The sequence below is a fragment of the Calliphora vicina genome, chromosome 2, assembly GCF_958450345.1.
Source record: "Calliphora vicina chromosome 2, idCalVici1.1, whole genome shotgun sequence".
Classification (NCBI taxonomy): domain Eukaryota; kingdom Metazoa; phylum Arthropoda; class Insecta; order Diptera; family Calliphoridae; genus Calliphora; species Calliphora vicina.
The window spans coordinates 140,112,203-140,128,145 of record NC_088781.1 but is presented as its reverse complement, the minus strand read 5'-3'; the positions used below and the strand labels follow the sequence as shown (position 1 = coordinate 140,128,145).

The window sequence follows — 15,943 nt, the reverse complement described above, 5'->3', positions numbered from 1 at the left end:
ACAAATTTAATCAATCAAAGGTTGAGTTAATACTATTATGAATAAATTCTATTAGAAATTCATGAATCAACGACGAATGAATTCTATTCAAATAAAAACTTTGGATAAAGCTAAAGAATTTGTTTTTTTTTTTGGGAATTGTTTTATGGAATGAATTGTTAAAATTTTTTATTCTGAATTAAGTTTCAGTGAACATGAATTAATTCAAAGCTCGGCATAGAACTTTGTGCGTATATCTTTTGTTAGAAATTGTATTGGGAAATGACTCGACTTTAGATGTTATGTGATGATAACGCTTATCAGTACGATGATGTGAATTCAAAAATAACAAATATTGTCAATTGAAATTATGGTTTAAAATTGCAATATTATTTCAAATACAACAGCATCAACTACTATAAAAAATGCTAAATAACTTATTCGTAGTATAAAAATATATGCAGTGCCGGTCAAACTAATAGCACCACAGAACCTTAAAGCAATCAACATGGAAAATATTTTTATTTTTCAATTAAATATTTATAGTATATCGTTAATTAATCTCTATTTCCTCTATGAGTAAAGTTTTCTTTAAGAAAAATTAACCTTTCAGTCAATTATATGGTATTTTTGAAAAATACCCAGATTTTGTGCAGTCAAAATAATAGCACCATCGTAAGAAATTGTCGAAAAAATATAGAATATTTATGTTTTCGATTTAAAAAATCGCCATAATATTATAATTTGAATTAATTTATATCGAATTGAATAAAATTTAAAACAAAAAAATTAATTTTTCTTTTCAAAATTTTTTAGTAACAAAAAAAGTGGTGTATGTGAGCTCTAGTTTCAAAAATCATGATTTCTGAACATAAGCGAAACCGCTTATCGCTTTTAAACATAACACTCTTGGCTCACCGTTTCGAAAATCAGGCATTTATGTTCTGCACGGTGGTCAAAAGTGGCGACTAGTGTTGGAGTTATTCGCTGACCATTACAAGAACAAAATTTAAATTATTTAAATCCTAGTAGAGTTTTATCAATAACAATATAACACCCTCTATTAAAGGTAAAATTTCCAAAGTCACATTACCATTTTTCAACATTCAAGTACCAAAAAACTTCTTGGTCAAATAATTAAACAAATTATATTGTTTGATATCCGACTTCTATAGAATGTCCTCCGAATCTAATTTCAACTAAAATTTAAGATAATATATTCATCTTTTCTTAAAAACACACAGATTTTAAAATTATAATTTGATCGTGGTTTTTCTACTATAACATTCGAAGAATATATTGAATATGTGGAATAAATAATTCAATATTATATGATCAAATGCTTGATAAAATCATACTCAGATATAAATCAAAGAAATTATGACCCTAGGAATGATCTATGGAATGATAAATTGATATAAATTTGGGTCAATGTCGTGGCACAGGATGCGATATCTCCAAACATAATTTTATTAAAACTAGATGGCCAAAAGTCACAAAAAGGGTAAAAGGAAACCAAAAATATTTAAGAATTTATTTTGGAGAATGAAAAAATATATTTGGCTTACAAGTTCGATACAAAATTTTAAAAATTTTAGAATCTTTATGGTGGTCGGTCTCTTTTTTTGCCAAAAAATACGAAACAAAAGGCAGCAATATTTTACTTTTAATAATAACGTGTTAAGAACGTTACAAACCATAATAATTGTTAATAAATTAAATTTTGTCCTGGTTAATTTTTGTTTATTTTAATCGATTTCTATCTTGGTGCTATTTTTTTGACTGATGAATTTCGTAGGTAGTTATATATTATGTTGTTTTTCTTTAAAATTTGCTTATACTTTTCAAAATTATTTTTAATGTTTGAAAGTTTATTGAATTAAGCATAAATTAATACAAAAACAACAAAAATTAATTTAACAGTTTTTACGTAATATTTTAATATAACAATATGAATGTCGTGGTGCTATTATTTTGACCGCAGCTGTATATTTTTATAATATTCCTTCATCCTTAGTGCATTTTAAAAACAAAATCCAACATTTAATTATCATTAGTATCACTAATGTGATCGAACCTTTAAAACCCATAAAGTTTAGATTCAAAAAGTCGTAATCAGTTGTGAAGGTAAAAATATGTTATTTTTACCGTCAAACCCCCTTCTGTCGTTTTGGCTGGGCAATAATGAATAATCTGTCATTTAATCACTCAGTCAAGAAGACTATAAATTAATTAAAATACTTTAGGTAGAAATAGTCATGGTATAAACTAGTAAATATAACACTTAAAATCATTTTTAAAATCCCTGTAGCTTAATACATTTTAGCTGTAAGCCCTTTATTTGATTTATCATCTATAAAATTTGATTATAAAGTACAAGAATTCGAAGGAATTCTAGAATTATAGGAAAACTTTTTTATAAAAATATACATACACACATCTATTGTTTATAATATTTATTAAACAAACATGCTAACAAAAGTTTGAGATTTTGATAGACTTTTTTTTTTTTTTTTCAAACACAATATGTGTGTGTGGAAATTATTATTGAATGGAAATAAATAAATTGATCGAATTATGTTTATATAAATTGCTGTATGATGATGTTTATTTACGTACAACTTTTTTCGTTTTTTTTTTTTTTAACTAATTGCAAACAATAAATGATTAATTATTTAGTTAAATTATCGATGAGAAAACCACACCCTTAATGTTGGGGAAAGGTAAAACTATAGAACAGACAGACATGCTTGGTCAGGAAAAAAACCCATTTTAATTCATGTTTTATAGAATGTTTCTTTTTTAAATGAAATAAAATAAAGGAAAAGTGTTTATAATCATAACTACCATAACTGGGTACTGGTGTAACTTATGTTTGTATTCAAAAAATAGTTGAAAGGAAGATGGTAGAGAGAGAGCGAGAGTTGTGTGGAGTGTCTTTTGACCTACATTTGTTTATATATTTTGGTTTTAACTTTAAGGATTAGCCATATAGAATATTGCATCATAGTTTAGTTTTAAACTCGAATGTTTTTTTATTTCTTCCTTTTTTTTTTTGCTAAAGAAATTTAACACTTAATTATGAATCACTAATATATGAAAGTGTGTATGTAGTTGCTCCTTACCCAGCGGGAAAAAATGCTGGGTTTTCATTTTGCAGGCCTTTTAAAAGAAATGTTTATACATTCTAAAATATACTCATTCTATTCTGCCTTGTCGCTTAAGATGTTCCAGAAAAGTTTTATATTACAAAATAAAGTCTAACTAACCTTTATTAATAGAGAATAGACATAGAGCGGAAACTCTGCTGCCAAAGACTTAACTCAGTTATCAGAAACCTAAGTGGTGAGAATGTATTAGTATAAAAAACTATGTGAAAACAAAAACAACACTCGTATGTGTGATTATTTTGAGTAATTTTTTTGTTTGAGTTTTTTTTTCTAGTTTCCGCTCTATGTTTCTCTATGTTTCTCTATGCCTTTATTTAAAATTGAAACATGATTGGTTATGAAATTATTCCTACTTGTTGTCTGTCGATAAAAAAAATTTATTTTGCTCTCTTTATTATTGGCTGTATAACTTAAAAATGCGGGATTTTTTCGAATTTATAGCTTTTATTTTGAAACATTTGTTTAATATAAATTTATTTACAGTATTGGCCATTGTTAGCTATGATCTCTCCCTTCTTTCTGGCAACATATGGATTCCGCTCTAAAAGAACTGCTTATCTTTAGAATCCAAGAACGAATCAAACCAATTTCGAATACTCTGTTATGAAGTGAAGCGTATCCTAGAGAGAGCGTTCTGCAACGATCGAAACAAATATTAGTCGGACGGGGTAAGGTCTGGATTATAAAGCGAGTTAGGCGAATTTTACCAACAACTTCATTCTAAATACTATTTAACAGGTATTGCAACATGTGGCCGACCGTTGTCATTATGGAATATTTCGACCTCCTTTCTGACCGCATATTCCGTTCGTTTTTCATCCAATGCTCGCTTCAAACGAATCAGTTGCGTTCGGTACAGGTTCCCTGTGATGGTCTGGTCAGATTTCAACAGTTTATACTGCATTATAACAATATTTGGTGTCACCAAATACAGAGTATTAACTTAGCGTCATTGATATTTCAAATACTCTGTTATGAAGTGAAGAGACTCCCTGAGAGAGCGTTCTACAATGATCGAAAGAAATAGTAGCTGGACAGGGCAAGGTCTGGACTATAAGGCGGGTGAGGCGAAACTTCCAAATTTGAACGTTTTTCGGTTAATGTTCGCTTCATATTTCAGCTGCTCATAATAGATAAGACCCTTTTGCTCTCACCAAATAAAGAGAATTACCTTAGCGCCATGGATATTTGGCTTTGGTGTCGATTCGGTTGGTTGGCTGGGCTTCATATACGATCTCTTATGCTCCGGGTTATTGTAATGGATTCATTTATCATTGTAATGATTCGATGCAAAAATGATTTTTTTTTAAAACAATCACAAACTGCGAAGAGTTTTGTTTGCCTGCAGATACTCCCAGAGTCTCTGGCGGGAATCGAACCTGTAACTCTCAGATTAATAGTTCATTACACTATTGACTGGTCTATCGGGGCACCCAATTTCGGACATGCAAAATCCTCTTTCAAGGTCTCTCGGCTTCAATTCGTATGGTATCCAATTTCCCTGCATTTGGATTAATCCTGCTGATCGCCAACGTTTTGAAATTGCTGCTGCGCCAACGTTTTGAAATAGCTTCCAATCATTTTGCAAGCTCTTATTGAGTTTGACAACAATCTTCATGGAGTAATGTCTCCAATTCATCTTTATCAAAATCACCACTTCTGAACCGAACAAACCATCTCTCGCACTTTAATACCGATGGAACACATTCATCATAAGCTTTGGTAAGCAATCGTTGAGCTTCAGCTCCACTTTTTTTCAAATTAAAGAAGTAAAGCAAAACATCTCGAATGTGACTCTTTGTTGGCACAAAATTTGACATTTTCGAAGCAAAAAAACGTTATTGTTTATTCTATAATGTTCAATAACTAACAGAGAATAAATGACAGATTCAAAATGACACATAAGTTATTAAAAACAAAAACTGTGTTCAAAAGATACCGCATTTTTAGGTGATACATCCAATATAAAACGTTACATGAAACCAGGAAAAGATACAAAATATTAGAAAAAAATTTGATTGATTGCAACTCATTTTTGATTCATTCATTTGAATTGCTAATTCTTTTTTCAAATTCAATTGAATTAATTTAAAATCAATTCAATTCAAATGAATTGTAAATGAATTGCAACTCATTTCTGCCTAATTCGTTTGAATTGATTCAAATTTCATTCAATTCATTTTTTCAATTCAATGAATTAATTAAAAATTTATCTAATTCATAATGAATTAAAATCAAAAAAGAATGATTCATGTACAGCTCTGTTGTGTAGTTCGCTAGTGGCAGTTTTTAACACTTCACCTTCCGGATCGTTATATATAGCGGAGTCTATAAAGCCATGTCCGTCTGACCGTCTGTATGCTGAAATCAACTCTCCGTAGCCTCCAAATAACTTACATACACGACTCATACATCAATATTTCCGATATAGACCCGGATCGGTTTCTATTTAAAATCGAAAAAAATCGGCCGAGAAACGGCTGAGATATAAGGAAATAACCAGGGCCTATTTTGAAATATCTCTGTATTACTAAATCATTAATATAGTCAATATCGGATATCTAATGATAGATATTTAAAAGACCTTTGCAACGACGTATATAACGCCGGTCGGAAATGGGTCAAAATAGAGAAAATTATTTACTAACCCGAATTTTTTTTCACCAAAAAAAAATTTTTACCATTAAATTTTTCCACTAACAAATTAAAAAAAAAATTTTTAAAAAAATTCAAAAATAAATAAAAAAAAATATTTTTTCAAATTAAAGAAAAAGAAAAATGTTTGTAAAAGATTTGGAAATGAAAAAATTCTTTACCTTAAAATATTAAAAATCTTGGTTTTAAAGAATAATTTGTTGAAGGGTATATAAGATCTGACACAGCCGAATATAGCTATCTTAATTCAAGCGATTCTTTAAAGTTCCTTATGAAGAGTAATTTCCCTAATTAATTTTTAGGACTTTCTATATAAGTTCTTATATGAGGCATTACGCGGCAGGTCTCCTTACAGGCCTTAAACGGAAGACCTTCTAATATGCCTTCTTAATTTGATCTTATATCAGCGCTGTGACAGAAGCGAGTATGTAAGGCCTTGCACGCAGAGAAAAAATATAATTGGGCATGGTTACTGTCACCATTTATATAGTGTTACAAGATTTTTAACAATATTATAGTCACAGTAACCATTTACATGATTGTGGTAACCATAATATGGTTAATTTACGATTCACATGATTGTATCAACCATATATATGGTTACAGTAAACAAATATATGTTTGTGGCAACCATATTTATGATGAATAATTTTATCATAATATGTTGTTCTCAGATGATAAGCCTTAAGCCGAGAGCACCATAATATGATAAGTCCTTCATCATATAAATGGTTGTCACAAACATATATGTATATGTTTACTGTAACCATATATATGGTTGAGACAATCATGTGAATCGTAAGTTAACCATATTATGGTTACCACAATCATGTAAATGGTTACTGTGACTATAATATAGTTAAAAAACTTGTAACAATATTGAAATGGTTACAGTAACCATGTCCAACTATATTTTTTCTCTGCGTGTGGCTTCCAATGATACGCCGTATAAAATTGAAATGATTTTGCAAAGCGGCATGCAAAATAAGGCCTTTAAGAAGGCCTCTTTCCAGCATATTTTTCCCGCTGTGTAGACACATACAAATTAAACTATGTATAATTTCATTAAAGGTTTGAGTGAGGAGGGTTCGAATGTTAAGTTCATAAAGTTGCAAAATTGGGTTAAAATGTAAATAAAGTTTCATTTTCAAAAGTATCTTAATTGTAAGGAAATTAATTATGATTTTGAGAACATTTTAGTAGCTATTTGACACTTTAAGCACGAGTAAAAGTGTCATTTGAATGTAAACATTGCTCATTTCAAAATTTTCAAAATATAATCGTACATATTCATTTAATTATCTATCTACTTAGTAGCATTTTAATAAATAGACCAAAAACATTCACATTTCGTCATAATGTCATCAAAAAAAAGAAAATAAAATGATTGCTCGCCATTGTACATTCTTATTTAAAAATATTTTGGGCATTTTTCGCAGGAAATTTATGATTCACTCAGCAGCGGAATAAGACAGTGACACAAGTGTTATACTACAAATTGTTTTGTTTTATTTTCTTTTGGTTTGGTTTGGTTTTGAAATTATTTAAATAAACAATGTAAAAAAAGTAAAATTTCCCACCATTGTGTTGCTATAAATATGTATAATATTATAGAACACATTTATATACCTATCTGTATATACAAATGTAGCTATATATACATACATCATTTTACATACAAGTACTTGAATAAATATAATCAAAATTTGAATTTACTTTTATATACACTGCACTATTTATGTTCAAAATAAATATTCAAAAAAAGTCCTTTATTATCCTTTTTATTATTACATATAGTTTGTTTAATAAGTCATTGTAATCATTTTAATACATATCTATCTATTAAATCATTTTAATTAAGCCTTTACACTTTCTTTTTGCTTTTGTAAACAATTTCATTTAAGTGTAAAATAATTAAAAAACTTTTTAAAGCACCTTTTTGTTAAATTTTCTTAAGATTTTCTTATTCTCCTTTTTTACACTTTTATAATAATCCACTATTTCAGTTATTCAGTTATACTTGTTATTAATAATAAATAAATATTTATTTCTTAATTCTTTATAGATTGTTGTTTAATAATTATAAAATATCGCGCGAGTTGATTTCGAAAAAGTGGTTCGTTTTACACTGACTGTCTAACTTCCTTCCTTTTGCTAGCTTGCAATTCATAAGAGAGCGTAATAATAAAACAAAAACAAAAGACATTGAATTCAGAATTCTGAAATTCATAAATGAAGCATTGCTGGCTCTCTGTCCAAAAAGAGCTTTTCATTATACATCCCATCTGTTTGTTTAAAAAAAGCTTTTGATTTATTTTTTTGTAGTTTTTGTTATTGTTTTCTTTTAATATTTGTTCGTGTTGGTCTTTCTTGAAATTGTTTTCATTACCTATTTTTTTTTTTGTTTTGTTTGTTTTGCATTTTCTCAATTATTTCGTTTTGTTTTTTTTTTTTGGTTTGAATGCTTGAGGTGGGCATTTAGTTCACCTTTCAGGTGTTTGTATTCTCTGTTTTTCTGGTCTAAATTAGTTGAGAGTGCTTTAAATGTTTGAGGCGATTGTTGAAATACCCTTCTTTGGCCTAAATTAAAAATTCATTATTATCGGCAATTTGTTTTTGGTTGAAATATATTGGCACTGCTCAAAAAGTTGGAATTTTACAAAATTTAATAGCTTTTTTTAAATATTGTTAATTGAAAGTTTTTGAATAAATTAATACAATAAATAAAATTTGGAATATGGATAATGGAATTATTTCTTATTATATTTGTCCTGCTTTGTATATTTGATATCTATTTTGTTCTAAAAATATGTATCAGTTTAGAGAAATTTATTTTTTTCCTCCATTTTCAAGTAAAAAATATTTGGGGGATTCAAACGGTATGCTATTTGGTCGTATTGTCATAATGTCGTAAATTTAAAAAAAAGTGTTATTTTATGACAAAACAATAAACATAGTTCAAAAAGTCGTATTAATTTTGAACATTTTTGTTTGAAACACAACAAAAATTTGTTTAAACTAAAATAATATTTTACGACATTATGACAATACACCATATTAGCAAACCGTTTGAATCCCCCAATTGTATTGTTCAGTATTTTGTATTTTTCAGAAAAAAATTAAGATTTTTTTTAGAAATTAACCTGAATTTTCTTTTAAATATTTCCAAAAAAATTTAGTTGAAAGTGATTTTTGTTGAAAAACAATATCTAGAAATTTAAAAAAAAAATGTCGTTAAAAAAAAATTTCAAAATTTATATTTTTCATTAAGAACATTTTTCAAAAACAATTCTACAAACATTTTTATTAAATACAGTACGGGCTCGATTTGTGCAACTACCTATTATTGCAACTGACCGATTAGCGCAACAGCCTATTTTTTAACATTAGAGTCTTTATAACTGCAACTTTTTTCAAAAAACAGACGCGATAAGTGCAACTTTATTTTTTTTGTAACACTAGGCCTAAATGTTAAGTGCCAAAAATTTGAGCCAAATCGGGCAACGATTTCTGGACGCGCATCGAGGTCAAATTTCAGATATATGCAAAATTTTACTACATATTTTGATCAATATTGAAAAAATAAAAATAATGTAAATCAATAAATCCCGGGATTTGGGATTATATAAATTCCGGAATCATGCGATTTTTCTCAACAAAAACATATAATTTAATAATAAAAAAAAATATTTATTTTATATAAATTAGAGCTTTATTCGGCTGTGCCGAATCTTATATACCCTTCACCAAATTATACTTTAAAATACAAATTTTAAATATTTTTTAGTTAAACAAAATAATATTTTTTTTTTTAAATTTATTAGTGCAATATTTTATTTATTTTATTATTATATTTATTAGTCCAATAGGTATAACCTTGGTGCAAATTTCATCCCGATCGGAAGACATCGATTTTAAAAGTTGGTTCACTTGATATGAAATCCATCATATACAAACTCGTGATTACCAAGGACACTCATAATCGAACGAAGTTCTTCGATTATGTAGGATTTCTAACAATTTAATCGAATAACTTTATCGTCTGTAGAACCCCTGCTTAAACTACTACATTGGCTTGTAATTTGTTACTTGATTCTTTATAACTTACGAGATACATTTCGTAGTCATAATTTTGATATCACAAAATTCATTGTTTTTTTCTTTAAGTTTTTGTTAAGAGAAGCCGTTGAGGATTCTTGTAGGTGAAATTTAGTTTGACTTTGGATATGCAACCTACTCTCAGCAGATTTGTATAAATGAAGCAAAAAATTATAACAAGAACCGAATAGAGTAAATTTCAATGATCTCTAGGGGTCGATATATTTGACGATGTTTCATATAATATAAGAAATGTGAGCTCTCGAATATCACAGAGTTTAAAGTGCATTAAAATTAAATTCTTTCCAATCAAATATCGCCATGAGGTAGTGATTAGATGATTCTTCCATATTAAAACAGTGAATGTATTCAGCACTTAATACTATCTATTTTTCCCAGAACCCAGTATAAACAAGTAAGAAAGTATGGTCGGTCAAGCCCGATCATATAATACCCTACACTAAGTAAAATAGCAAAAAAAAAATTTCTTTTAAAATTTCAATAATTTATATTTTTGAGTGATTTTCGGAAGTGAACCTTATATGGGGGCTATGACCAATTATGGAGCGATCACCATGAAATTAGGTCGTGTGATTTATGTGTATATTAAAGTTAACTATGTTGAATTTTGTGTGTTTACCAACATTTTTAAGCGATTTATGGACATTAAAGTGATTTTCGGAAGCGGGTCTATATGGGAGCTATGACTAATTATGGACCGATCGTAACAAAATTTGGTGACAGGAATTTTGTGTATATAAAACTTATTTGTACCGGAATTTGTGGAGATATATATATAAATTAAACATTTATGACCGATAAAGTCCAATTTCGGGAGGACATTTGTATGGGGGCTAGGTGAAATAATGGACCGATTTCAGCCAGTTTCAATAGGCTTGGTCCTTGAGCCGAAAAAATTATATGTATCAAATTTGAGCAAAATATCTTCAAAATTGCGACCTGTACTCTGCGCACAAGGTTTACATGGACAGCCAGCCAGCCAGCCAGCCAGCCAACCAGACGGACGGACGGACGGACGGACATCGCTTAATCGACTCAGAAAGTGATTCTAAGTCGATCGGTATACTTTAAGGTGGGTGTTAGACTAATATTTTTGGGCGTTACAAACATCTGCACAAACGCATAATACCCTCCCCACTATGGTGGTGTAGGGTATAAAAAGTAACTACTCGATACTTTCTGCGTTGTAAATTTGAGAACAATAAGCGAATAAACTTTAATATTTTTCAATGTTGTTTTTAAGGTTGATGCTGATTTTAAGGAATCACAAGATCTTAATGTTCTGGGTATGAGAATTCAGTGTTCAGAACTAAATATTTTTTTTTTCAAGAGTGGAAAACATAATATTTCAAGTTTAAAAGATATCAGTAAGCGAATACCTACTTATTCGAACTGGGGAGTTTTTTCATTTATTCAATATCGAATAAAATGTATAGAAATTTATATTGATGGCATTCGATAAGGAGCCAGTTTTTACTCGAGAGCTAAGAAGGTATTTATTTCGATTACGAATGCGAGAATTAGCCCACAGACTAGTAGTGTGTCGTTGAAAACTACTATGTATATTTATTACCATTTACAAAACGGACGGGTAGTAGTGTGATGTATGGAAGTTAAATATAAAAAAGAAATAAAAAAACTAACTTTGTATGAAAAAAAACATTAAAATATTACGCAGCAGGCTTCAGCCATAGAGAAATACACATAGAGCGGAAACTCAAACAAAAAAAATTACTCAAAATAATCACAGTGTTGTTTTTGTTTCCACATACATTGTTTGTTTTACTAATTCATTCTCACCACTTAGGTTTTTGGCAACTGAGTTAGGTCTTTGAGAGTAGAGTTTCCGATCTATGTGCATTTATCTATGGCTTTAGCTACGCAATATTTATAAATTTACGACTGAAACCAGTGTTGCAAACATTTTATTATTGAGTTATGCTAAAATGTTGGCCAAAAATTTATCATGCTTCTAACCATAGAGAAATATAGAGTGGAAACTAGAAAAAAACTCAAACAAAAAAATTACTCAAAGTAATCACACATACGAGTGTTGTTTTTGTTTTCACATAGTTTTTTCTACTAATACATTCTCACCATTTAGGTTTTTGACAACTGAGTTAGGTCTTTGACAGGAGAGTTTCCGCTCTATGTCTATTCTCTATGATTCTAACTAATTCATGTGAATGATTAAAATTTACAAACAATGTAAGAAATTTAGTTTTTTTTCTTTTTGGAATTAAACAACTAAAACATGTTTTAAGAAGAAACAAGTCACCAGGAAAATAATAAGCTCTTCAGCAGGCCCGATAATCATAACCAATGATTAATGATTAATAAAAAAAAAACATTTTCTAGTCGTTGGACATAAAACTGTGTGGTAATGATGATGGAAGAAGACAAATAAGTGGATGAAGGAAGAAGGAAAAGCGAAATGAAAGAAAAAAAGGAACCAGAAACATTAACTTTCGTTGTGGCTTATTAAATACATATCTCTTATTTAATTGACTTTGAAAAACGTGTCGCTCGTTCGTTCCTTCATTCATTTATAACAGGGACTATTTGCCTTCAATTTCTTTTAAGAACAAACTCACATACATAAAATATAATATGTATGTATGTATATTGTATGTAAGTGTGTGTGTATTTACATGTTTTTATGCTTTTGTATATCTACAGGTAGCTACATAGAATTGTTTTTTTTTTGTAGTTATTTTCTTGGGATTTCTTACTGTATCTATACAATGCAATCATCGATTTTTTACCAAAAAAAAAGAAATATAATTCTGTAACTCAATCCTTTGTTTTTAACACTGTTACAGCTGATTTATTGTTTAAATTCTTATTTAAGTTTCCGTAATTTCTTGTTTTAATTGTTAGCAGTGGGCTTTTTACCCTGTTTTGTGCTTTAATATTTTATTTAAATTTAACTTTTGGCCGTTTTATACTACACACACTCAAATGTTGTTTCATTTTCCTTTAATGCACCACCGTCGTCTGTCTTCATTACGCTCTACACAACAACTGAACTGAATTGGTTTTTTGAATCTGTTTTTTTGTTTGTTTTTGTTTTCGTTGTTGTTGTTATTGTTGTTGGTTTGTTGCTTGTCACGAGTCCTTTTTTGTGTGTTAGATTACCAAAATATAGGACACTATATTTTTTCGTGTTCTGTTTTGTTGTGTTGTGATATGCAGTTGTATTGTAAAAGTTTACAAATATTTATATAAATACATGCAAACATAAGTAACCGAGTGCTTTCATGTGCGTTTATGAGTGTGTGTGTGAGTGTGTGCAAGTGTAAGAGAGCTTTTGTGGCTTTTTCAACACTCACCAATATGAATGTTAATCATTCACAGTAACAACCCAGCAGTTTTACAAGTAGTCGATTAATATGCTCTTTGTAGTGCTTACTTTATACAATATACATACAAGTAGTCTATCGTAAAGTCAATTGTCACTTTAGTGTCTCCAAGTAATCTAAAATGTAGTCAGTTTAAACCTTTATTTACTACTGCATTTTAGAAATAAGTTTCTTTGGAGAGTGGCCGTAGTAAGGTTTGTTTAAAAGCAATCGGTTACTGGCCTGTCTTTTTATTGGGTTTTTGATTTAATGCGGAACCTGTTAGCTATGACCTTTTCCCATATTTGTGACACCATATGGATTCCGAGCCAAACGAACTGTTCATCTTTTGAGGCCAAGAACGCATCAAGCCAATATCTCTGTTCCATAGTGAAGCGTATACCAGAGAAAGAGTTCTGTTTCGATCGAAACAAATAGTAGTCGGACGGGGCTAGTTCTGGACTATAAAGCGGGTGAGGCAGAACTTTCCAACCTCTTCATTCTAAATAGTTTTTAATAGGTAATGCAACATGTGGCCATGTTTTGTCACGATGGAATATTACAGTTTCGGCCAATGCTCCCTTCAGTTGTGTTCGGTACAGGTTTCCTATGATTTTTTGGCCAGATTTCAGCAGCTCATAATATATATGACCCTTTTGCTACCACCAAATAAAGAGAATTACCTTAGCGTCATGGATATTTGGTTTTGGAGTCGATTCGGCTGGTTGTCCGGGCTTCACATACGATCTCTTAAGCTTCGGGTTATTGTAATGGATCCATTTGTTATAGTAAGTATTGATTCGGTGTAAAAATGATTTTTTTTATAACTTCAGTCATACAAAATCGTCTTTCAAGGTCTCTGAGCCTCAATTCGTATGGTACCCAATTACCCTATTTTTGGATGAATCCTGCTGCTCGCAAATGTTTTGAACAATCTTCATGGAGTAATGCCTCCAATTCGTGGTCTTTAAACTTTTTAGGCTGACCTGGGTGATCTTTGTTTTACGTGTCAAAATCGCTGCTATATCCAATATAAGGACTTGATAAACTTGTTAACTAGCCAGATCCAATGTTTTCATTCGTCTCAGTTGTCTATGATCCTCAAATGACAATAAGGGAATTTAGTTGATCCATTAGTTCTGAGAGGTAGGTTAAACTGGAGTGTTTGTTCTCCTCGTGTATTATGGGGATATTAAGATCTCTATGGATGTTACCATTGCCTCAACTAGCTTTCTTTGGAATTTTTCAACGTTTGATGAGGTGGCTGTTCTCCATATCTGACTGCCGAATAGCCATATCGTTTTATGGTTGTCTTTGTACTCCAAGTCTAGAGCAGACCGTGGTCCAGTTAGCCAGTGTGAGAGAGCATAGGGCGGATGAAGGAGTAATTGGTAGCCTAAGTCATGGATTTTTGCCATGGAAACTTCACGTGTGTGCACCCGATTATGAGCAAACGTGACAGCCATCTTACGAAAAGCTTTCTCATACCCAAGTGATCATTCAAAATTGAAACCATTGTGGAATGCGAGATGCCTATGGCTTCCACAAGCACTCGCGCTTTCAATCTGCGATCGGCCAACGTAATTGTTTCGGGTATGGAGACCTTAACTTGGCGACCAGAACGTTCGTCATCTTCCGTGTTTGGATGGCCAGAACGAAATTCAGTAAAACACTTTTTTACTATTGAAATTGATGGGGCAAGGCTGCCTTTAGGCGGGTATGTTAAATGTATGTAATGCTGAATTATTTAGTTATTTTTCCCGTTATAACGGTAAATATGTGTAAAGAGAGAAACAATTTACTTATTGTGATTAACAAGAACGTGCACTTGTCTTTTGTTTGTTTTTATTCCAACGTATTTCTTTTTTTTTCAAACAATAACAATATTATTTTACCTTGAAATAGAATTGGCCGGTTGGAGGGTTAACTTTGGTTTTTAAGCTAAATTTAATTTAATTAATTAATTTAATTGGCTCATTAAAATCTATAAATATAATATTTGTTTAGTTAAACAAAATAAAAATTAAAAGAAAATAATTGAAAACTCTCAGGAAGAGTTTTCAAAATACCATAATCTATGGAAATATATTTTTTCTTGATTATTGTCAAAATTTATACTTTTTAACGGATTTTTCTATCTACACAGAATCAACAGGGTAGTGGCTAAATTCTAATTCAACTGCATAATAATTCGGGGATTTCCCTAGCTGTTTGTGTGGGAAACATTTTGGTAGATAGGAGTTAGTTGCCATTCGCAAATATGAACAATCTTGCAAAAGTAAACTGACCTGGTTTTATTTTATACATACCAAGTAATCTAGCGTGAAGACAATTGACACTTAAGTGTCTCTAAGTAATCTGGAGTGTAGTCACTTTAAACGTTTTGTGAGTAATATTACAAATTTTGTTGATATAATTCTCATACAGTTTATTTTTGCTTAAGTATACTGATATCCCATGTAACATAGCATGAAGTCAATAGTCACTTTAGTGACTCTTAGTAACCTATGGTGAAGTCACTTCAAACTTTTTTGTACTGCACTTTATTTTATCCACCAGAAGCGTTGACTACCTTCGATCAGCTATCAGATAGTCACATTGTAATCAAAAGGGTCAATTGACCCCCTGCTTAGGACATGCACGTGCTAAAATAACTAGTCAAGTAGCTGATCAAGTAAC

At 30.3% G+C, this 15,943-nt stretch overlaps 1 protein-coding gene across 1 annotated transcript in view; it reads right to left on the bottom strand.

Moving 5' to 3' along the window:
- The window catches only part of jp (junctophilin), a 39,158-nt gene extending 31,290 nt beyond the window's left edge, over positions 1–7,868 (bottom strand). Inside the window, exon 1 of the mRNA XM_065502242.1 lies at positions 7,740–7,868. The gene's annotated coding sequence lies outside the window, so the exon portion shown is untranslated. The remainder of the gene's footprint in view (positions 1–7,739) is intronic.
- Positions 7,869–15,943: the final 8,075 nt, after the last annotated feature.